General features: G+C 39.1%; 1 protein-coding gene and 1 long non-coding RNA gene across 2 annotated transcripts in view; one reads left to right on the plus strand and one right to left on the minus strand.

Annotated features, from left to right (window-relative positions):
• The window catches only part of hs3st4 (heparan sulfate (glucosamine) 3-O-sulfotransferase 4), an 86,074-nt gene that overhangs the window by 40,379 nt on the left and 19,337 nt on the right, over positions 1–26,358 (minus strand). The gene's annotated exons all lie outside the window — the stretch shown is intronic.
• On the plus strand, positions 15,553–18,711 carry LOC136183072 (uncharacterized). The gene is made up of 2 exons (XR_010668895.1): positions 15,553–17,451; positions 18,486–18,711. It is a non-coding gene; the product is annotated as an uncharacterized lncRNA (long non-coding RNA).

Consider the following 26,358-nt stretch of genomic DNA (forward strand, 5'->3'; position numbering starts at 1 on the left):
TGTATCCCTATTCTCTCCATACTGTTCATATATGAATCACCTTGTCACGATATCAGTATCCATTTAAATGTCTGTGCATGCATTTAGGGCAGCCTGACAGAGATGCAAAATGCTTGTAATTGTGATCATGGAGCTGGTCACACCATAATGGAAAGATTACAACAATCCACACAAGCCACCTGGATAAATGTGAGGTCTATAAATAACCAGCCTCTCCTTATACTGTAATCAAAACCGCCATTACTTTAATTTCTCCTTTCATTTGTCACATTTATATTTGACTTTGAATTGGAGGTGTGTAAAAATGTGTCAGCTGCAGAAACCATGTCATCCTAAATCACAGAGATAGCTGCTTCAGAAGTATGTCTGTCAAAGAAAGATGAATGTTTAAGGAAGAAAGCATAAAAATGTATCACAATACGGCTCATCTTGCTGTTCGGGGGTAATGTATGAGCCTGCATGTTGTGCAGGGCTGTAATGAATTGTCACAGAATACCATCTCGTGTGCCTTGAACGCTGCCTGAGAACAAAAGACAAAGGGATAACATAGCTAGTTGTCTCCGATATTGGATATTGCACACTACGCCCGCAGAATCGCTAATGAACTTCATCCAGTTTCATGCTAATGGTTATCAGGGTGATTTCACTCCCCTGGCTTTTGTGTGTAATTATTGATTGTCCCAAGAAAAGGTGGGGAGTACAAAGCCTGGTAAACAGCAGGTAATTAGTATTTTGGACCTTTGGCGGGATAATGTCCTGTGTTGCTTTTATCTGTATGCATGAAAGTGAGAATGTGAGAATTCTCTTCACGCAAGATACCTCGGAAAAGACTCACAGGCTGCAATCTTCAACATGTTAACAATTAGAAATAAGAACAGGAAAACACCATTACTTTCAATTAAAGCCAAAGCTTAGAATCACAGTTTCACATGGAAGATATCTAAGCTTTATTTGGCCTGAGAGCCTGAGAAACAATACTTTTACATGTTATTTCAATATGCCGACAATTGTCTCATTATCATGATTTATCCGAAGCTCTTCAAGAAAATACAAAGGGTGAATTCGTCTTCTCCCAGAGGATAAATGGCTCAAATTAAATATCATCTAGATGGTACAGGCTTTTATATTCATAGAGTGTCTTAGCTTGGGGACCCAATGGTAGTTTGGTGGTATAATTGTGACGCAGGATATCGCCCAAGGCACCGGTGTGTGGGGGTGGAGAAGGTGAAAATAAAAATTGCTCGGTGTCTCCCTTCTCACTGCTTCTTCTCAGAGTCATAACTGAGTCCAATCTGAAGGCACATGGTACATGATACTCCTGGAGTGCTCCTGGAGAAAACCTGTGCGTCTGAAACCATGTGATAAGGCTTTTAATGTGCATTGTGTAAAAACATCCAAGTATTACTCATTATGGGTTGGAGAAATTAACTTCAGACCATGCCTCAGTATAAAATGTATTGTTCACAACTGAACTATCAGTGTGTACGTCATTTTCTTCAATCATTTAATCAGTCAAATGTCATAAATAGATCAAAGTAGACCTCATAAATACATTTTGAAATACTAAATACATAATATAGATATACCTATATAATGGACTGTGTTACCAACTGTCAAAAAACCCACAGATGTATTTTTAGAAATTAATTCAGAGACTGCAACTTCGCCACAAATACTCTGGGAAACAACTAAGTGTTTTTTGAGAGGAGAATCTTCTTAATTTTCCTCTCATTTGAATAAGTCAAGGAAACGCAGAATCACACAACTAGAGGGGGACATACATACGTTAGAAACTAGACAGAAACATCAGTTTTCTGAACAGACACAATCAGCTCTTTCTACGCTGAAATTTGAACTAAACAATTTGCTTAAAGCAAAAGCTGAATTTATAATTCATCGTACTAGAGTTACATATTACAGTCAGAGTGAAAGTGCAAGCAGACTTCTAGCTACCAGATTAAAACAAAATGAATCATTTTCCACCATCACTGCTATTCAAACGCCATCAGGATCATGATCCAGATGAAATAAATGAAACGTTTAGATCATTTTACTCAGATCTGTATAAGGGTGAATCTACTCCAGATTTGACTGACCTTAAGTCGTATTTGTTAAAACTCAATTTACCGAAGTTAACTACTGAGGAGGCTCACTCCCTCGATTCACCCCTCACCCTCTTAGCGCTCAAAGAGGCCTTAAAATCAATGCAGAAAGGAAAATCGCCAGGCCTTGATGGCCTGCCTCCTGAGCTTCTTCTAGAACTGTGGGATATTATTGGACCACTCATCCTAGATTCTTTAAATGATGCCTTTGATATTGGATCTTTTCATTGCGACCAAAATACATCACTTATTTCAGTGTTACTTAAAAAAGGCAAATCCCCTTTTAAATGTGTCAGTTATAGACCGATATCATTGATCACAACATAATTAAAGCTCTTTGCTAAAGTTTTAGTAGGAAGACTGGAGCCATATGTAGGCAAACTAATTCATTACGACCAAACAGGATTTCTAAAAGGAAAATTTGCATCAGACAACATCAGACGGCTTCTTCACATTATTCATGCATCAGAATCAAATGAGGAACCTGCTGCGGTTTTTAGATTAGATGCGCAAAAAGCCTTTGATAGGGTGGGTTGGGATTATCTATGGGCTGTTCTTGAGGAGTTTGGATTCTGTAGAAAATTTATATGTATGATAAAAACGCTTTATACCAATCCTTATGCAGTTGTTCAAACAGATAACATCCTGTCTACACCGTTTCCCTTACGGCGCGGTACCCGCCAAGGTTGCCCGCTTTCTCCACTCCTTTTTGCGTTATCACTGGAACCGTTGGCTCAGGAAATTAGACTGAATAACCAGATATCACCTATCAGTATACAAGATACAAAACACAAGATCTCCCTATATGCAGATGATGTATTATTGTACTTCACTAATATTTCCAACTCATTATCTCGTATATTAGAAGTCTTTAGCAAGTTCAGTCAATTTTCTGGTTATAAAATTAACTGGGATAAATCTTTACTCATTCCTCTAAATGTTTCAGCAAAGCAGCTCTCCTTACCAGCTATTCCTCATGGATAGTGGCATGACTCTAGCTTTATATACTTGGGTTTGAATATAACTAAATTCTCAGACATATCACATGCAAACCATGATAAACTTAAAGCTGAAATTTTATCTGATATCCAAAGGTGGTCTAGTTTAAAAATGACATTGCAAGGTAGAATCTCAATTGTGAAAATGAATATTCTTGGCCGACTGAACTTTCTATTTTCCATGATCCCTTTACCTCCACCATCTAAATACTTTGACGATTTACAAGCAATGATTTCTAAATTCATCTGGGATAGCAAAAGACCTCGCATTAGGTTGAAAACACTTCAACGTTCAAAAACCACTGGAGGTCTTGCACTTCCCGATTTTAAGCTGTATTTCTGGTCCTTTCAGATTAAATCATTAAAAACATGGTATAATGAGGAAGCCACTACATCTTGGCGTCAAATAGAACAGGCACTAGTCAAACCACATAGAATTACAGACTTGATGTTTTGTGGGATGAAACTTAGAACAGCAGGTAGAGTGTTTGGACCAATTATAGGGACCTCACTGCAAATCTGGTCGGATGTTCAGAAATATATGGATTGTGATATTAAGTTATGTGACCGCTCTCCAATATGGTACAATTACAATCTACTACAGAACTCTGGCTCATTCTTCAATAAAAGCTGGGCCGCTGGGGGAGTCCATAGACTCAAAGATCTGTACAGCAGAGATGGCCTGCTTTCATTTCAACAGCTTAAGGACCGATATTCCCTCCCTGGGTTTTCTTGGTTTTTGTATTTACAATTAGCAATCCATGCCCATGGAGTTCCATGGGATTTACCTTTATCCTCTCATCCACTGGATACCTGGATTAACCCCCAGAAAAAGACTACGGGACTAGTGTCAACCATATATAACGATTTAATCTCCAAAGTGCCAAAACTCTGGGGGTGACCACATCCTGGAACCAGGACCTTGAAGGACAGAACCTTGTACTACACTGGGACATTATTTGGACCAATATATTTATTTCGTCAAAAAATCCAGCACATCAACTCATTCACTTTAAATTTGTACATAAATATTATGCAACACCATATAGGCGCTTCAAAATGAAGTTTATAGACCATCCAAACTGCACTAAATGTAATCTTGACGTTGTTGGTACATACCTCTATGTTTTCTGGGAATGTCCTTCAGTTTCCACCCTTTGGTCTAAGGTGACTAAATGTCTTGAAAATATCCTGAAATTCCCAGTTCCCAAACAGCCCTCCCTACTGTTATTTAATGATGACTTTGCTCTCAGGGATAACACCAGACTGGCCTTTAGGAAAATTATCTTTGCAAGCTCAACTGCGGCAAAGAAGACGATAATACATTCTTGGTTCTCTGTTGAATCTCCATCGATAAAGGAATGGTTTAACTATTTTAGAGACATCTCTCTTATTGAAAGATCATTAGCTGTAATTCATTAGGCACGGGCATCCACTTTACAGGCTTGGGATTTCCTTATTTCAACTCTTTCAGATCCAGAACAAATATAACCGGTATTATAAACAAACCGGTAAACAAAACATAAACTTACACTTTGTAAATTTGTTTGACTGAATTATTATTATTATTATTATTATTATTATTATTATTTTTTTTTTAAATCTGTTTATTTGTTTTAGTTTTATTTATTAAGCTGTGACTTTTGATTTTATTTTGTGTGCATATGTGTGTTTGGGTATATATATATATTTGTGTGTGTGTTCATGCATATCATAATTTCATTCAGTAATTTTGTCTTTGTTTTAAATTTTATGTATATTTTTCCTCATCAAGGCAACGGCGATCTGTAAATAGTTTGTATGTTTGATGATGCTGTCTTTGGTTTCTGTCATTGAAGCTCAGGTGTATAAGCATCTTATGTAAAATTTGATCACAACAAAAAAAAACACAGATATTCCACTTAAAGGAGCTATATGTAACTTTCAAAAATATTGCATTTGTACAACACCGTTGATGTTGCTCACTCTTGCTGGCGTGCTCGTTCATCACTGGCCGTGAAGCCCTGGATATTTACCGGCATAATGTTTACAGAGGAGGTAAGTGGTCATACACATGTGAAAGTCTGTGAAGGAGTCTGTGTTGTGCTAGAGACCGATCGTTTATTTGAACTAACAGATTCCAGTCTCGGCAGGCACTACTGTTGATCTCTGTAAGCGGAGCGGAGTGAGGAGGACGTCAAGAACACGCATATAATGTCACTTCCTGGTAAAGCCATATTTCTGACAACTAATAAATCATCTTCAAATTTCTGTAGTTGACACAACATTTTTTGTTATGCATCAAACAAGAAATGCTAATAGCTAATTCAGCATGACTTCCTACAATGAAAACTTGTAAATCGTTAACTTATGTAGTCCAAACATGGGCAAAGATAATTTTTTTGAATGAAACACCACTAAGTGAAGAGGAAAACACATCAAAAAGCAGCTTTACAGTGTGCAATAAAAGCCATCCTGGGAGATTTGCGAATCAAAATGTAGCAAATTAGAAGAAATAAACCCCAGGAATGCAGTTGTGGATTAATGTCATAATAATTACATAGTACTTTGCTAGTTATTAAAAAAAAATAACATTATGAAATTTAAGAATTGTGTGAACAGGGAATTGCAAAAAGGGTCATATTCACATAATCATTCTTTTCATGGGGGTTGGAGGGAGCAGGAGAACACCTTGTTTACTATTTATTAAACTACATTTAATACAGTAGCTCCCATTCCTCCTGTCCTAAACACTGATTACCAAACACTCTGCAGGCAGGATGCACGGTGTAGAATCTGCTCCAGCAGAGCATTATTTCACAATGATAGCAAATGTGAGACAATACCCGTGTGACTGCCGCTCATGGAAGTGGAAGTATGACTCCTATTTCCATCATGGAAGCAGCCACTTATCAACCAGAAACCATTCTTTTAAACAACATTTTTCATGTAGACTGAAACAGAAAGCTGATTTGTGCGGCCTGGTGAAGCATCACCTCTGCGAGCGCTGCTCAGCTGACCCCAGCCTGGCTGGAAGGAAACAACAGACTTTCATGAAACACAACACACCATTAACAGACATCTGTTGTGGATCACTCACTCCAAAATGTCAACACTGTTACAGGCTGGCACTTTCTTTTCTCCTTTCTTTTCCAGTCCTGAGAGTGAGGCGGTGAGGGGTCACCATTAAAAAGCCCCTGCAGCTATACAGTACATGTGCATGTATCATTTATGGGCTTCGAACAAAATACAAACAAGGAAAATGATCCCAGGAAAAACCAGGTGGAATGTTGCGAAAAGATCACTGTAAAGGATTTCTGTAGACCATTTCATGAAAGTTTTAATTATTCTATTATCTTTCTCTCTTCAACCTTTTGAAATACTGAAAGACATAATTTAGTATAGGGAATCGAGTGCCAGGTTAGAGAAAAAATATGCACAAACACCAATACGAGGCTCAACATGTGGTAGAAATTAAAAAATACTTTGGGTGCACTCACGTCAGAGCTGTTTGGTTTGTTTGAAACAAACAATGATGCGCTTTGTTGCATAGTCTGGAGTGGTGTAAATGCTCAATGAACTCTGGTGTGGACCAAAGAACTGAATTCTGGTCCGCTTGAAAACAGGGATCTCGGTTCGCTTCCAAGTGCACCACAGTTCGGTTCGCTGATCTGAACCAAACGAGGGAAGTGAACCAAAAAGCATTGCATTGTGGGTTGAATTTGGTCAGTCATTCAGAATAAACAGCAAATGTCAAGGTTTGCCCAATGTGGCTAAAGTTAGCATTGCTAACAACAACAGCCTTCAGTCCTCCTTGCAGGTTAAAGTATACATGCCTGGGCTAAACATAGTAACACATTACTCCCGTCGAAATGCCCGTTTAACCTGACACAGCCAACACATAACTTCATCTCCATTTTATAGATCAAAATACTACAGGATGCCATACTTCCACTGTACTGCTGTTTACTCTGGGGTCACAGAGCAGCATTAGGCCTGGATGGTGGTAGCCAATGACTGGAGCTACTGCCCCAACTATTGGCAGGTGGCTACTATACACAGCATTTGACAGGCTTTTGGGGAACTTTACAAAGTGAAAGCAAATCCAACTAAATGAAAAATGCAACAATATTGCAAACTCACCCCTGAGTCCACCGAATGTCGTATGTGAAACCAACATTTATGGATTCATGACTTATTACCAGTTTTAAACCCCAAGTTCATGATAAATAGATCAGCCTTGGTCTTTTTATATAATATTTGTCTAAAGACAAACATACTACAGTGCAAACATGTTGTATGGTCAAAACAGTCATTCGGAGAAATGAACTTCAAACTCAGCAGCAATGTAAATTCAAAAACACATGACAAAATGCTTTAAGGAAATGCAACAATGAAAATGTAGTAAGTAAACGAAGTAAATGTCTAGCAAAACTTCAAAACAGATGCATTGACAGTAAACATGCTGCAATTCGTAAAAGATATAAAGTCAGAAATCCCAAACAACCAAGAAACAAAGAAAGCTTAAAAGAAAAATGCAGCAAATCATTACAGCATACATGTAAATTGTTTCAGGGCTGCAGCTTGCAATAGTTTGGCCTGTAGTCTTTTTGCCATCTGTAATAATTCATTAACAGTTAAATGTGCAGTTGACATGCAGGTTTGAGCATAAATACTGTTAAGCTAAAGCATTTAATGTATTACAAAGGACCAGTTGCCAGTGTGATATCACAGTAGCACAGTATTTGGTGGGTTTGGAATTATTATATCTTGGATGTATTCCAATATGGCAGAGAAACAGAATCTGAGAAGCATTTAAAATAAACCAACTTTTTTTATTGCCCGTGTTTATATTTTCAACTGCAACACGATGCCTGTATGTGTGTTTATTCGATACCAAGAAAATACAGAGGTAAATTTAATGGATTTAGTTTTATGGCCTTGCTGCTGGGCGGGTTCATAACAAACACCACCTGCAGAGGCATATGTTGCCTCCGTCCTCCTGCAAGGATAAATCAGTGCACTGATCGCAGCATAAATTCCAAAATGAGTTTACAACTTTTACTGCATATCGTCTGCTCCGTAAACGTGCCTGTGAGTGAAGTAAGTTATGGTGATTATGAATAACTTTTGGACATATTTTCTGGTAGTTTATCTTTTGATTATTCATTTACGTTTTGAACTAGATCTCTTCTAACAGCCCCTCCCCCGATCGAACAGAGACCCCCTCATGAACGACAAAAACTGATGGCAGCCTGAATTTCCTGTGAAGTCGGCTGAAACAGTTTTGATGTAAAAGCTTCACAGCGTACTGTTAAATCTTTTAGAGATGTTTGCAAATCCTCTGAGTGGCAGCACAAAAACCTCCTCTTCTCTGTGTACCTGCTGCATTATTTAACTACCTTCTAATGACACTAAGCGCTCTGAAAATTTAAAAAAAAACTTCATGGAGGCACCCACTAATATAAAACGTTTCATTTATGCACATGTGTGGAGGTAGTGCAGACATAATACAATGTGTCCTATAGCTGGCATGTTCTCTGATGGACGGGGCCGCCTCCAGGCTCGGCTGCCTCACCCTGACACTACATGACCTGATTGATCATTGCTGCTGCCAGTCTTCCCGAGAACTGCCAATATCCAATGTCTTGCCAAAATAAAGGCGTCAAGTGTAATGGCAAGTTAAGAACCCATCCACCATATTCATATGGCAGCCAGTTTCTGCTGACATCATGCTGTGGGTGGGAAGCTCAAAGTTTCTTTTATATCAATGTGCTGAATGCCAGGGATGTAAATTATGTAAATTATGATAGGGGGAACTACTGATTTTGTAGTATTTCATGGTTTCTTGATTGCAACTGTTAAGACAAAGACTTGTTAACATCCATGGGGAACTACATTTCATTGTAAAATGGCTAAGCCCCATTGGCTATTGTTAGCATTTCACCAGTTCCTGGCTAACATCAATATTGTAAAAGCAAGTTGTAATTTTACCATTAGAAAACCTTTCCTATTGCATTGTGTAACCCGATCAAATGGATGTGTTAGTTCCGAAGGGATTTATTGCTCGCATTTCAACAAAACAGTAACACAATAGTCCGGCTAGCAGATTCCCACCAGCAGTTGAAAATGATAGCAGTAGGCACATTTAAACGTGTAGTACTTTATCATTTTCATAGTACTTTTGTTGTTCTTTCCCCCACAAGAGCATATTGATGCAACTTGTATAGACGTTCTTTCTCCATCTTCTCGTCTTTACCTATGCACATTATGACTCATTACCAGGTCATCAACTTGACAGACACTTGTGGCATCTGCTTGAGTAGAATCTGTTGTTTAGTGTAAACTTATGTAGGCCCTCTATCACAATGCTTTCAGACTTGCCAAGTAAAACCAATCACCGCAAACATTGCTTGCAAGTCATTTTGTAAAAAAAAAAAAAAAAAATGGTTATTGCTTACTTTTTAGAAGCTCCACATGTACTATTAATTCTAAATCATTTTAATTCATAAAAAACTCTGGAGAGAGGGGATTTGAAGACCCAGCTTGCCCCTCCCTTCAGCTTTCACTGCAAGTTATACTTAAAGCTGGAGCTATTCTTTCAGGGGTACACTACTGTCCTGTTTGCCTGGTTTAACAACCACACCATATATTCACTGTCACCGTGACCCTAAGGGGTTCTTTAAAGACGCCTCACTCTTAGCGGCCCGCAATGCTATAGAAAGAGCATGAAAGCTGCTGCAGCTGATCCTTTTTTCATTTCAGTGCACTCAGCACGTTGGGCCCATAATGCCTTGAGTGCTTGCCTGAGCTACATGACATCACTCAGCTCAGCCACTCTCCAATTCAAGTTTCCCCCTCCGATATCCAGGGTAACGAGAACAGAAAACTCGAAGAGAGAAAGGTGGAATAAGGTTTTTTTTTTTTTTTTTTTACTTTCTGTTTTTCTTTTTTTTTTTTTTTTTTGGAAAGCTGGCTGGCAAAAGCTTGCCCGCGGCAGAGCACACCAGAAAGCTCTCCATGGTACACACTAATCTGGCCACCCACTAGTTGTGACCTATGTATTCCCTGTGTGAGCAGCGTACTCCAGGACAAGCCCACCCTTCCATCACTGTCACACGCTACACTAATGAGAGCCGGAGGGCGTGAGGTCAACGACTTAGCTGATTTGCCTGCTGATAAGTGATCGCTAGGAGGTAAAGCAGTGGAGAAACTGAGAAGCAGACTTCTCTGCATTCACCAGACCAGGTCTCACTTTCTTTTTCCTTGGGTAAAAAAAAAGATGGGTGGAAAAAAAAGGATTGCACACTTTAGCCTCATCTACACAGTGAGACGTCCAGGGAACCAAACTAGGCCGATAACCAAATCACTGCTACCATTACATTTTCATTATGAAGAGAACATGGTGTTACTCTCTGTGTAATCACACCCCAGATGTTTTTTAACCTTAAGCAGTGTTTGGTGCATTTACTTCTTTGTGCATAACTGTCTGTTATTCCTAATGGCACATTAAGTGATTTGAGCGTTAGATGGCCCGTCAGTGATTTCAGCATGCCACTCACATTCATAGGTAAGTTATAACAGCCCCCAAAACTCATTTACTTGTGATTATACAGCTGCTACTGTAGAAAAGAGAGAATAGCTGCAACTGTCAAACTTATAGCTTGTAATTACAAATCAATTTGCTTTGTGTAATCTGACATGCATAGGGAGTGCAGTGCAGCAGAATTAATTAAAGAAAAAGGTGGTGAGTTATTGGGATGCACACCTCTTTTCTGATATTCACAGCTATCCACATTTCTCCTTTTAACGAAGGGTGTTTTTTTTTTTTTTTTTAACCTGCAACACTCTTGAGGGGTACAGGTGCGACTTCTCACTTTCCTTTATATAACGTATATTCTGTGGAAGGCAACACAGCAGTGGTTAAAAGGAAGGTGATATGCAGTAATTATCCGCACACCTATTAGAGCTGGAATTTTTTTCCTCTCTTCACATCATGTTTCTATTTTATCTCACTCTCTCTTAACTTCAGTTCAGCACAGTGGTCATTTTCAGGATTGGAATCTTAAAAGATGTTACAATGATACTGCTGCGTTCGGTCTTTGAATAGTGTACATGTGTTGGGAACAGTAACAGTAGCTTCCCAACCTAGCTCCTTCCATCACATTCCTGTTGTTAATGAGAAGCTAATTATTTGGGGGCTTTTTGTGTCTTTATTCGAGAGATAGGACAGTGGATAGAGTTGGAAATCAGGGAGAGAGAAAGTGGGGAATGACATGCGGGAAAAGGTTAGATTTGAACCTGGGCCGCCCACTTTGAGGACCACAGCCTCCTTCCAAGGGGCGTGCGCGCACTAACGACTGCGCCACCAGCACAGCCTCCCTAGTATGTGACTCTTGAATGCAGTTTGTTGTTTTGTCGCACACAAACTTTTATGGTATTTTTAAATTCAACCAATATTTTTTCACTGCAGCACCTCATTTAAGTTTAAATTTAAAGAACGGCAGGGCTTTAGTAAGACAATTAATAGGCTACATCAACATCTTTAATATCAAATTATCACTTCAGTTCTGAAACACAGCTATTCAAATGAGCATATTCTGTCACACACACACTCTCTCCATGAAAGTCCCATATAGTGGGGTGAGCGCTACACATTTGTTAACTCTGACTTTTTACTCACCCAGGAAATGTATTTTCAGAACCTCACATCCCCTCCCACTTTCTCACACCTCCACCTGGTGACTGTAGTCTCACTGCTGATGCTACCTGCTGAAGGTGCAGACAGAGACACTGCCAGAGGATTCTTTCAGGTTTAGGTGTCTATTGGCTGTCCTTCCCTAAAAATAACACCATGTGGAATTTTAACATGAGCTTTTTTTTCCCAATTTGGTCACTGTGTCAGAGAGTGGATACGTAAAGAAACGGCAGAGAAAGAGAAGACTTGAGAGTGTGGGATGTGTGGCTAATTTCATTCTTTGGTTTAGGCGGGTGTGAACACTATGGAATAGTGTTCACCCACATACTGTATTGTCCAGATTAAGCTGGTTGGACAGCAGCTCTCCTGGTATTTAATCAGCTTCCCCAGGCTATTACCCCAGTATGGGGGAGTGCAAACACCCAGTATTGTCTTTTCTCTAATTCTATGCTATCTCTTATTAAACCAGCATGACGTGTGAGCAGACATGGCTGGTGCAGTGTGTGTGTGTGTGTGTGTGTGTGTGTGTGTGTGTGTGTGTGTGTGTGTGTGTGTGTGTGTGTGTGTGTGTGTGTGTGTGTGTGTGTGTGTGTGTGTGTGTGTGTGTGTGTGTGTGTGTGTGTGTGTGTGTGTATGTGTGTCCTTCCTCAAAGCTTTTTGAAGAATGACAGGCGCACAGGAAGCCCATAGAGAGGAGGCTAAATGAAGGAATATCACAACCTCTAAAGCAAGGATTTTTAATTAGCTATTCAACAATATAATTACAAAGACTCTGAGTAACAATTACTCTGAATATATGACCTTCAGTGCTGTTCACAGTAACCAAATTGGCATTGCAGCTCTATAGCTGTGCTCTCCTTAGAAATAAATTATTCAATTATGAAATTATACTCCATTAAAAATAATCGTAGACATACTGTGAAGGTATGGGGGAAATGTTTTTTGTATTTTTTTATTGGTACTTCTATGACTTTGGCTTGAATCTGTTGGTCAAACACCCATCAAATTAACGTTTGTTATAATAAAAAAACGTTACTTATGACTTCAGATTTATGTTTTTCTTTAAGAGGGAAAAATGCAATATTGTGACTATTTAGTAAAGAGTTAGATGACTCAACACTATTTCTTGTAACATTTGTTACTGAATAGGCATTAATATCAAAATGTGCCATTTTGCAAAAAAATATTTCATATAGGCACAGACATACTGTATGTCACATATTGTGCAAAATACACTGTACCATGGTGTTCTAACACTAACATGTGTCCATAGCCTGCCTACAAACCCCCCAATTATAAGAAAAGTTCATCCTCTCCCTCTTTTGCCTACTCCACTTTTCAGAAAATGTGTGCTCAAAAAGGCTGTTTGGATATGTTACCTTTGTGACATCACAAAGGACAGTAAGCCCTCCCACTGGTGGATGACACTACCAAAGCTAGGTGTTTGTTCTGCCCTCTTAGTCTGCCTTATCATGGTAAATTATCAGGCATGGTTCAAGAAAGCCAGAACCCAAGCCCTTTCAGAGGGCATGTGGTCAAACACAGCTCATTTGCATTTAAAGCTACAGACACAGAAACAGCCTGTTCTGAGCAGGGCTGAAATAGAGGGGTTTATAGACATGATCAAATATAGGATCAGAGAGGATTTTTAACAAGAAACTTCACAGACATGTTTGGGGCGCTCTGAGAATTATTTAAACGTGTTCTAAAGGAGGATAATATGTGACCTTTAAAGCAACATTCACCCTGACCCATGGAGGAATTTTGTTTTGTGTCTCTTTTGCGCCCACAGGGATTTCTCTGAGTTGATAATAATGTTTATGTTATTATTCATTAAGAATGAATGTTAAACGATATTGGCAATGTTAAACAAAGATGTCTCAACATACTGTATGTTTTAACCAAAAATGTTAAATCTTTTGTTTGTACCAAAACATGAGTATGCATGAGCAGCAGAGCAGCCTGAAGAGAGAACTCAGCGGAGGTTTAGACGTTCTGAAAGAAGTCGCTCAACAGATGAAAAAGTGTGAATCTTTGTTAATGATTGAATGATTTGATTGGTCGATCATTATCAGAGAGTCAGACCGGAAACAGGAAGACTCGACTCTTTTTCATGTCTTTGTCATGATATGAAGAGAAGATGAACTCTCTCAATGTATACTTTATCCATCTTTATTTGTCATGTAATTTTGCTTTACTGCAATGCTTGTAAACCTTTCAGATTAATTATCCGATGCTCTTGAGTGTAAAGTCTGGACAGCACAAGCCGCTGTAACACAAAGACGCTCTGATTTACCACAGACTGCAGACTTCTGTGTTGCAGTCTGATGTGTCTTTGTTCTAAAGATGAGAAGATTTGAAAGCTATGTCACGCTTTCATCTCAGACTGACTGACTTCACAGGCTGCCCGCCGCGATACAGCCACAATTTAAATGAAGTGTTTTAGTCTATAGATGCAGACCCGTGTCCAAAAACAAAGGACACGCTAAGATATCATTATAATGCACACAGAAGCTACAGAAAGAGAACACCATACACAAGAGCTCTTTTTATATTCCTCTCAAAACCAGTTCTTATTTTTGGTCTATTATGTTTCTGATTCAGAGGCCTTCAAAGGGAAAGACAAAGGAGATCGACTTTGTTAAATACAATGTAGGTCAGGAGCCTTAAAGCCAGGTTCAAGCCCCATGGAGTATTCTCTGACCAACTGGAACCAAATCAGAGACAAACCACCAACCACAGACATATGATGTGCACTTTTAACACTCGCAGAAATCATCACATTCCATGCTAAAAATAACAAAGCCAAGAGTCAACAAATATTGCTAGCACTAAAGGAAAATCCAAGTTTTCGGTGTCTCTAGCTTCTGTCACTTTGGAGTTATTTTTTACCTGAAAGTTGTCAAATTAGCTACATGCATGAATTGATATGGAGAATGTAACTTCAAACAAGCTTAAAGAAAACTAGAAAGCCCAGATGCATTGTGTAAAACATTATCATATGGTAATTTTGCCAAATTGAAGGATTTGTACAGAATTTCAGGATTTTAGAATTTAATTATAGACTTATTGCATTTAAAAAAATCAAACAGTATTAATCACAAATTAACAAATGAAAACCATCACACAAGAGCAGAAGTTTGGGTTTTTGCTGGTTTCTCAAAGTTTAAAAATACCTGGGCCGAACCAAATGAGTCGATCAGAAGAGTATGTTTTGAGAGACTTTCAAACGTGGTGCATTTTTAGGGGCGCCTGTAGCCTAGCGGTTAGTGCACACGCCCCATGTACTGAACTGCACGGAGGCATAGTCCTCCAAGTGGGCGGGCCGTGTTTGAATGGGACCTGCGGCTCCTTTCCCGCATGTCATTCCCCACTCTCTTTCAGCCAGATTTCCAACTCCTTTTCACTGTCCTCCCTCTAAATATAAAGACATGAAAAGCCCAAAAATGAACCTTAAATAAAAACAAGTGTATTTTCTGATACTGTATATCATACAACCTGTGATACATACATGTTTGATGATTCATATCAGACCTTGGTTGGTTATATATTTTTCAAATGACTCTTGTTATATAAATGAGTCTGGGGATGAAATGAAGCCCTTCTGCAGAGACAAAAAAACTTTTATTCGTGTAATATAAAAAAAAGAAGATTTGTGTCATTGATTCACACAGTAAACACAAATGTGTCTGAAGAGCATCCTGTGCAGACAGCCTTCTACATTAAACAAGACCAGCAGTGTCAAACTGATATGAAACAACTGTCTTTGAAACTATTTTAAGCCTCAGTGTCAATAGTGGTTAGGAAACAGAATTATATGAATTATGTCAAAACATTTATCATATAGCTGATCTGATATCATTGAGCGTATTCTTAAAACAGTAGTTGTGCATATTTCAAAGAAACACCTAGGTTTTCCCTATGGTTGTTAATCATTAGCGCTGAAATAAACATGTATTACCATCTACTAGACTCAGCACTCTGAAGGCTAATTCCCAAAAAGCTGATGCATGTCATCCTCATCTTATCCACTATTATGTGAAAATGTAACAGCAGCGGTTTAAAGTGTCAGTATCTTCTCATCACAACACAAGAGGTTCCTGGAGTTTCTTTTTTTGGGGGGGCATAATCTGCATTCATCACCATCCCTATGTATCTGCCATCACAAAGTAGTAAATTACATGAAACATTCTTTAGCTGAATATCGTCACACGCAGCCATCTCATTACTTTCCTTGATTCAAGGGTAGTTCTCTGGCTAATCTGTTGTGCGGTGTCAAGGGCTGATTTTGATTAGCTGGCTAGCAGAGTGAGGAACTCGCTTTGTTGTTGCTATGGTAAACTGTGTCTCCACACAGTGATCAGCTCAGCATTTCAAGAGGATTCTTTTTCCCCTCAGTGAATGTCTGAGAAAACTGAATTAAAGTAATCAAATTAATTAGAACATTCAAAAAACAAATGTCAGCGCAAAAGGGAACAAGAAGCATGTGTGCTTACACTGGTATATGTTGAATGAAGACTATTCTTATTATAAAATTCCTTTTTATATAACCAAACAAACACAGGGACAAATATTTGATTCATTGCATTTCAAGAGTTTCAGAGGAAAGGAAAACGACAAAAACAAATTTATTCTATTGGCGTCAATGTATTACTTTGAATCCCTGTGAATATTTTGGGACCATGTCATTTTGTCCAATCACAGCAGCTTTTCCATCAAATCTGCCCAATGATATCCCTGCTAGAATAGTCATGTTCATCACTAGACTCATTTTCTTTTTATCAAAAATAATCCCCTTGTGCTATTAATCAGCTTCACAAAAAGACCCTTTTCAGTGACCATATACAGATTAATTCCATATAACGTCTTGGTAATCATTTATCTATTTGTCTATGGTGGAAACTGTAAGTTGTCCACCACTCCATCCCATTATTAATGAGGAGGTATCTGTTGAATTGAGCTCCAAACTCCTTAAGGCTGAAAAAGAAAAGTGGTAGTAATCAGAGTACCCTAAAAAGGTTTCTCATACTGTCAATAATAGTTATTCTGTGTACTTTAAAACCCTTAAAATGTTGTGTTTACTATTTTAACTGAGTGGAGCTTTAAAATGTATTTTTTGTTTTTAGGAATGCTCTCCAGGTTCTATTTTTTACAAGAAAAAACTACGGAAAGCATGTTAGAACCAAGGGGCAACCTCCGGTCTCGAAAAATGAAGCCTATGCGGAAGTACAAAAAACTGCAGTTCCTCGAGGTTCCGCTTGAGGCTGGCTGCAGAAGTGTCGGAAGTGCCATAAGCCCACAGCCAAAAAAGCCCGTTTTTACCACAGGAATCAACATGTTTACAGCCTGGTTCAAAAAAGGAGATATATCTGAGAAGTTGACGGCCCCTTCTCCTCACACTGTGGGGGGTTGAATTTTTTTATAACTCATCGGATTTTATTCTATTAAGGAAAACGACTATGCCCATATTTGGTTGTGTCAGATTTGATTGACAGCTCTGCACGCTGCATCTGTCTGTCAGGTCAGCAGGTCAGGAGGCTAACAGCTTGATCCGTCTGATTTCTCCTCTTTTTTACTTCGTTTGGAGAGTTTGTTTAACACATATCTGACAACATACATGGCTTGCTGTGCGGTTAACAGACCATCCAACAAGTTGATGCTTCAGTTTTTTTCGGTAAGTGATATAGTAGTGTTATATTTACTGCTTACTCATGTGTCGGTATTTATATTTACGGACCTAGCTTGTTTGGCATTAGCTTGTAAACCAGTCGACTAACTGTGTAGCTCATTATTTAGGGTCAATGGTTTGGAAATGTTTGTTGTTAAGATGTTGAAAATAATGAGTTTGTGTGATGTTAGAAGCTAAAGGTTCACCTCGGTGGTTACCACAGACTGTAAATATGGTTATCTGACGTTATGATGAATGTAATACTCCACGTAAATGTCGACATTAAAAAACAAACTTTGTGTAGTAATTATCCGTCAGTAACATAAACTGAACTGAACTGAACCTCATATGCTGTGTAGGTTATAGAGGATGACATTAATGTTACATGGTTGATGTAGTGTCTTAAGATTTGAGCAAACTGTTAACAAATTAAAAAAAACTTCACTTTGTAAGAGCATCTGTAACCATTAAGAACTATATTAATAACCATATTCATCTTCACTGAACTCATACACAGAATATAGCAGTAGAAATATAAACTATAAATAACATATGGAATGAAAATAAGATATAAAGCACATAGATATAAAGTATAAGAAATAGTTTGAAGACTACAGCCATGTACTGAGCTCATGTTAATAATAAATGAGTTACTGTATGTTCTGTACTAAAGCACAGAGAGTTGGGACCTGTTAATGATTTAAATAATTCAGGTTATATTTGTTTGATGTTAAGATGAAGAACTATCCACAATAAACTGCTTATTTTTTCCTCACACAAAATCTGAGACAATTTGATGTGGAATATCATTGTGCAAGTGAGTGAGAGAGCTGAAAACAGCATGATTACAATCATGTTTATCTTCTTAACTTTGAATAGATGTTGATTATCTGAATACTGTACCTTTGTTGTCTGGGTAGTACACTGTTGAATTTATAAATGTGCTCTTACACACAGATGAATACAGAAAAATAGATGAGAACAAAAAAAATGATTTAATGAATAACTGATATTTTCTCTCTTTCTTTGCCATCCTGAAGACCCCTCACTAAAAGTTCATGTTCTCCTGGATCCATGTCACATGCTCGAGCTTCTTCAGAATGACTTTTCAACAGTTGAAGTTCTGCTGAGAGAAGATGGCCAGCAGATAAGACAGCAGTACATCAACGAGCTCCACAAGCTTCAGGAGGAGGAGGAGGGTTTGCACCTTGGAAGACTGTATTCATGCTTCAGCTGTTCAAATAAAAATAGATCTCCTCCAAACAACTTGCAATCAAACCATTTTCTTCCCATTTTAAAACCCTTTGTCCAGTTTAGATGGGAGAAGTTGATATTATGTGATATTGATCTGGGAAGACTACATTTCTAAATCATTTTAACTGTTTTTATTCACAAGTTATTGATCTTATTTACTCTCCATGTATCTTGATTTAAGAATGGGGCTGTGTTTAAGGGCATATTTTTGCAATGACTCTGTTCCATCCCACTTTCAGAAATGAACTACATTAGTATTTGGTAAAAAAAAAATGTCAAAAGAATAAGAAGTTGTGTAAAAGTAGACTTCCTTCCCTAAGCTATTGAGTTGAGCATTAATGCACATTTTAGTCTTGTCATTTCAAATCTGAAATGTATACTCATAAGTAGACATAAAGGAGTGCATTTATATAGAAATATTTATTTAATCTGAAAAACAACATTAAAAAAAGTCTGTTTTTACAGCAGAGATGAACATGTTTACAGTTTGGTACAAAACAAACAAATAGGTGTGATTAGCTCATGTCTCGATGGACACACACTGTACGGGTGGTGAATGTTTTGATGACTCATCAGTTTTGATTTGATGAAGGATAAGAGTTATTCACAATAAGGCGTGTAGCTGACCAGCTTGACAGGCGGGCGCGGTGTAATGGTTTGTCAAGAGGTTTAAAACCCGTCTCAGCTCCAGCTCTCAGCCTGTGGGTGACATCACTCAGACCTCCTTCACAGCGAGCTGTTGAAGAGAAGCAACCGAAGTCCACCCCAGAAGAACCAACAAATGCAGATGTTGTTGAGGCTCAGGCTTCTTCCTCTGTCTCTGCAGCTCTCTGGGCACCTCGACGGACCAGTCACCAATAATCCACACTGTGTCTATAGGAGAAATACAAAGATGTTCAATTAATGCCTCAGACAAGACAAAATGTACAGTTAACTACATGTGACAGCTCAGGGTGTTTTTTTTGTTATTAGCCACATCTGCAGGAATAATATTGAACAAGGTAGCTGCAACTCATAATAATAGATACCAGTCTTAAACACTATTTTTTTCGAATACTTAATTTTTTGGTGTGAAGCTGACACTGTCCACAGACTCCATGACTTCACGGGGTTCTATAGAAAACAAATGTCTTATAATAAATACTAAATAATTATTTTTCAATTGTCATGTTCACCGTCATGGCTGTTGACATCAGTAAATATAAGACACAGACATTCCTCTTTTTGTCAGAACATGAACTGTATGCTTTGTAATATTGATTTCTTCTGGATGTCTCATATTTATTTACTGTGTATGGATAAAACTTTTCTAATGTATTGCTCTGCTAACACTGACAAAGTCTAACTGCTCTGACAAATAACTAATAACCATGATTGTATATTTAAAAAAGTGTAGTTTTAAGACTTTAATAAAATATTTGGGTTGAATATAATTAGTTTTAACTGTGTTGTAGAAAAGTTAAATGTTAACTTACTGTTTATAGAGTTTTCTCAGGACGAGCAGGAATAGTCGATGATAGCAGCCTAGCCGTTAGCTATGCTGTGAAGTGAACTGCTAACGTCGAGCTGAATGGGCGGAGTTAAGTCCCGCCGGTCCCGCCTTACTGCTGTTGCTAGGTCGATCCGAAGTTAGGTTGAAACTGCAAATCCAATATGGATGCGGTCGTCGATTGGACTCATTTTCTATGTAACAGACGGGTCAGGGTTCGTCCAGTAATATTTACAGTCTATGGTTAGAACACTTATCAGAGTTGAACATATTTGGCCCAATTTAAATGCTAAAGCAAAAAAAAAACAAAAAAAAAATTGACATTGCAACTTGAGTGCAACTTAAAAAAAAAAAAAAGCTGCTGTGATATCAGGCATTTTAGATCACAATATTCATGGGTGTGTCCAGAGGGGTGGCCAGGGGTGGCATAGGCCCCCCTAGAAATCTGATTGGCCACCCGAGGTGCCCATGGTTTCCATCATTGTGTATTATAGATAGTAGATCATAGTAGATATGATTGGTTATGTTAGTAAGGGTAAATCATTCATATTCATTTGTGTGACTTTGTGAAGACATCATACTTCAGGCCCCCCCCCTGCAGAAGTCAGAGCCCCAGTTAAAAAAGTCTGGACCCCACCCCTGACCACGTTCAAAGAAAAAGCCCCCGACATCTCAGTGAGACTGACTCAGGGTAACTTACAGACTTACTACAGTGAATGAGAAAATGATTGCACAGTGATATGTAGGTCTCTAAAAGGGTTAAGTGCATCCACACCTCTGGCTCCGCTCTGACAGTGTAACTGTAAACGGTGACCACTATCACACACAGGCTGGTATCACTACAGCCAGGATGAGCGAGGACAAGAATGGAGGTTTACATTAACATACCATCTCATTACCGTATTAACAGAGTGCATGAAAATGTGGCCCAGGCACTTACCTCCATTAAACTACAGTTGGATTCCAAGGTCAAGGCTACATTATGTTCAAAAAGTCTAAATAAATCACTTTTTCAAAGCACAATATACAATATAAATTCACTCTGAAAAAAGAGGGTCAACAATGTTCTGGTTTTTAATAACAGTGAAGTGATTTTTTTTTTTTTTTTGTGCGAGGGCGGTTATTATAATTTCAAATAATTTTCTGATGTTTTGGGCTTGTGCTTAACCCAGGCTTTATTCTGCTCAAATGACATTCATATTGTTGTTTCTAAATCTGCTGAAATATTCACAAAAGGGAAACGGAACAAATGTCTTCAACATGATGAATGTTTGACTAAATGCTGCATGTTGCCAGCAGAGAGCGGCACCCATATTATTAGGGAGGTAACATTTAATACTATACTGTTAAGAAGAACAAGTGTCACACACAGATTTGTACACAGTTGAGTTTGACAGATGGTTAGGACTGAGCCCAGCGCAGGTTAACATACGCTAACGCAGGATGCTAATTCCCATATCGGTACAGCGGCATGCTGTTTACATAATACTCTGAGGGGAAGAGTGAACCTCAAACTGAATGCAACTTTACATCATACATGCCGCAGTTTCCACATTACTGGGCATGCAAACGTCTCCCTTTTAATCAATGAGTCATACAGTTTATAAATAAAACACGAGGGTAAAACATACAAGGAGTGTTAAAAGGTTCTGTTCATGGAAACGCTAGAACAGGCAGGACGTGTGATTTGCAACCTTTAACGTGTCATGACTGTTGGTACCAGAGTCTTGGAAACAGCTGATCTTCAGGGATTTTGGCATGCTAAAGGGTCTATATTTAACCACAAGTGGCGTGAGAAACTGAAGCAAACATGGAGTCAGAGGAGTATGGTTACAGGAATAGTGAAAGGGAACATTCTGATGTTTTAAACGATTGGCTTATCCTCAAAATGATTTATATTTGTATTATATAGCACTTATTATTACACTTTTATTTACAGAAAAACCAACATGAATCCATCATGAGCAAGCAATTGGCAAATTTGTCAAGAAAAAAAAATCATTTTAAAAAAGCAGAAACCTCATAGAGAAGCAGACTCATTGGTGGACAGCCGTCTTTCTCAACCGAATAGGCAGAACACAAATGTGATAGAGAGGTAAACTAATGTAACCTTAGGTGATTTCTAACTGACTTAACCAATAACTTTCTTTTGATATGAACAAACACTGAACAGCACCAGACTCATTGGTGGACAGCCATCTACCGAAACCAGTGTTTACACAGATGGCATAGAAAGTTTGATAGAGGGGGGACAACTAACATAACCTAAGGTCGTTTCTGACTGACAACCCAATAACTTGTTTTTTCCACTGCAGGCAAAAACCTCGATCAGGACGAGACTAACTGGTGAAGAGCCATGGGCCGAGAAAGAGGGAAGGAGAGAAATGCAGAAAAGAGAGATAGTCAGAGATAACAAAACATCAAGGGCGAGGTACAAACATAAACTAACATTACAGCACTTCATGTTCACTAACCCCCAATCCTCAAATACTCCATGCGCGCCGCGGTCCGTCAGTGACACGCACTACACCCAAGTTCGCTGCCACTCCAGTCAATCATTGTGTTTCACAGCGAGCGCCGCGGTTAGTCGCCTGATCGTGCCACCTTCGTACGCTCTTCTCCGTGTGAAATTCAGTCTGAGTCTATTTTCGACGGAGTACGCTGCAGGTCCGCGTCAAGCGCTGTCTGACGGAACAAAACCGTGGCGCTGACTGGACCGTGGCGCGCACAGAGTAGGTGGGGAATGGGGGTAACATTCACTCTAGATCCGAATGGGCGGTGGCTATATGAGTCCTTTCAAAGGTTAACCTAATTCTTTGATTTATGTCTGTCATTCCATGTGACATTTTTGTTGAACTATTGATGTAAAAATTGAAATAATTGGAATAATAAAAAAAAAGATACTATTTCTATATCTTCTTATTGTTTCATTAAACTCAGTACAAATAGACCTTGAGAATAAAAGCATCTTATTTGTTTCAGATATTCATTTATATTACACAATGTTCTACGTGCTGCGCAGACAGGCTGTCACTTTGAGGAATGGCTCATCATAGTGGCGCCCATGGGCAGTGTGAATTGAGTCGCACAGCTGGAGATATGTTAAACGTAAGGCGAAGTGACAGAAATGCTAATCAAGTATCAAAACTGACACCGCGTTCCCATCGATGCACATCACGCCTTCAATGATTTATTAGTCAAAGTGAAAGCATGTGTCACTGTGTTGAGTGCTCATGGGTAAACACGGTTCCGACCCCCCCCCCCCCCCTTGCTCGGAACTTGTACAGCACTCTGCTGATAGCGCAGTTGAAGAGTTACTTTTAAAAATAGGTAAGCCACACGCAACCTATCTCAGCAAGTCCCTTTAAAGGGCTATTATAAGAGCAGAAGGTAAAGGGTGCTGTGTGTCACTACTTCAAATAGGTTCTTCTGCTGAGTAAGCCCCCCCCCCTCCTTTGCTCAACTCCCATTCCCTTCCTGTCCCCCAGATCAGAGGGAGGACGGAGAACCGCAGCAGACCCCAATTACCACACTGCTCATTCACAATTCTTCATTGAGCTCCTCAATCGGCGCTCACTACAGCATTCGTTTAGTCAGGATATTCCTGCCAGAGCCGTGGGGAACTGTGGGGTGGAGAGGTTAAAGACTCCACCGAGTTTTGGCACAAGAACCGAGAGGGGACGAGACATAAAAGACGGCGAGCTCTTTTTTTTATTCCCACACTGGATAATATTTGCATCATGGACAGAGGAGGGAAGAAAAAGTTGCCTGTTTGCTCTGTCTTCACTTTGGTGTTGCCAATTAATTCTGAATTTCTTTGTGAGTGGATTGCTGGAACAGGGCCTGGTTTGATGGATAAACAATGCTCCAGTGCATAATTTAGCTGAGCATGGGAGTGAAAACATAAGATCCATTCACTCGCACTCTCTCAGTTGTATTCTTAGCATCCACTTAAGCTGACTGCAGGGTTGTAATGAGATTACTGTGATTGAACAATAGGAAAAAAAAACTGATAAATGGATACTTTTATTGACACTTGAATGTTTGCAACGCCACGTAATCACACCTGCTCTCCCCTATGCAATAAAGACTATCACATATAGTGATAAATATTAGAATAGCTGCTATCTGCATAATTCATACGTCTTAACATCTGAGAGAATGCCCGCCCCCGCCAAGACGTTTCATTGGCTGCCTCACAAATCAAGTCGAAGCCCATGCTGCCAAGTTTTGCAGCTATAGTGGGTTTTTTTCATTTTTAATAGCAGGGGAAGGGAAAAAAAATAGAATGGCTAATGATGTTGATTATTCTGTTGGGCAGACCAACATGTTTGGTTTTCTTTAAGAAGCGTGATTCATCACAGAATCGTTGACTTCCCATATAGAGCCCCCTGTCCTTATGCCAGCACACACACATACACCCCCACACAAGTGCGCACACTCATAGGCACAATTACCTCTCAAGGATCCTATTTGCATGAAATTGTTGCAGTAACTTTGATGGTGCTTTTCGCCCATCAACAAGAATTATTTGTTTAGGGATGTAATTAATGCACAGCTTTTGATTACTTCAATAGATAATACTCTGAAATTAGTATTCAACTCTGGGCAGAATATATTCCCACAAACTTCTAATTATGTATAATCAAATCCCCCCCCTCCCCCCAACCATGACCCACGGTGTCACATGTATATATATATTTTTTTCCTCTAGACTGACTAGTTCCCTCTCAGGGAGCAGTTATGTGGATATGAAGCCTGCTTCTCTGCCAACAGTGTGGACAGTAGGAGCTGTTGTTGCATGACAGTAGCCCGAAGCAATTTATGCTTTCATGTGAAAAGTGAAGGGGAGAATGCTGCCGGAGATTAATGGTACATAAACAATATAAATGACTGTATAAGCATGGGAGGGTTGTCCTTTGTATGTTCGTGCATTTATTTTTGTTCTTTCTTTTATTTCTGTGTAATTCAGCATCTCCTCTTGTAAAATACACATGCAGCTTTTTGATGGTACATTTTACAGTTGAGTAACAGTAAAGGTGCTTGCTTGGGGATGTTGATTATACAGGCATGGGTTAACTGTGGCTCAGTGGTAGAGTCTCTCCATCGGAAGCTTGAGGGTTCGATTCCCAGCTCCTGTGGTGACATGTCAACGTGTCCTTGTGCAAAACACTGAACCCTGCCTCTGCGTCGGACACTTTACACAGCAGCCTCTTCCATCAGCGGGTGAATGGGTAAATGTGATATGTGGTGTAAAAAATTGCTTTGGCGGGGTGCAGATGGCCTAGAGGTTAGGTCACATTCCATGTGCAGAGGCCTTGGTCTTCCAGGCGGGCGGCCCAGGTTCAGGTCTGACCTGTGTCACCTTCCCCTCATCCTGATTCCCTACTCTCTCCACGGTCCTATCCAATACAGGCAAAAAACCCATTAAAAAAACCACTTTGTTGTCAAAAGACTAAAAGGTGCTATACAAGCTCAAGATCATTTACCATGTAAGGAAAAAGACAAGATGAAAAAATGATGATTCTTCTGTCAGAACACATGAATATATTGTCAAATGATTAATCCAAATCTGATATGTGCAGGAACCAGACTGCTGCAAACACAAATCTCTGCACTGCACTGCTCATTTACAGTGACTCATTTCCCCCTTTGTTTCATTTCAAACAGGTTACTTGCAAGCCCTGAATTACCAGTGCTGCTCTAAATATGAGCGGAAAACTATCATTTCAGTTTATGTTACAAGATTTACATCAAAACAGGGTTTATTTTACCCCTGCAATCCTAAGGAAAAAACCCCAAAAGATATAAAAGCATTTTTTTTTAAGGAAAGAATCATGTGTTGCAGGAGTTTGCAGAGTGAACATTACGGGCTCTTCCCCAAATCAATTTTGCAGGCCCCTGGGGTTTTCTAATGGAATGCAAATGTAAGTATACCACAGGGAATAGTACCTTTAATTAATTTGGACATAGACCGCCCGTTTTGGACGTGCGATTGAGGTGTAAACAGATGCTTGGCAATATCTCCTCCATGTAATAAAGATGTCCCCATAGCACTGCCAAATCGCTCCAATATGCAAGTGAGGAAATTCACCCTGTGCACCCTGATTTATTTGCTGTTATTAATGGGGCGGTGTTGAAGGAAGTAGTCTGTGGCTGCCAGCACAATA

Source organism: Labrus bergylta, chromosome 16 (genome assembly GCF_963930695.1).
Source record: "Labrus bergylta chromosome 16, fLabBer1.1, whole genome shotgun sequence".
NCBI lineage: Eukaryota > Metazoa > Chordata > Actinopteri > Labriformes > Labridae > Labrus > Labrus bergylta.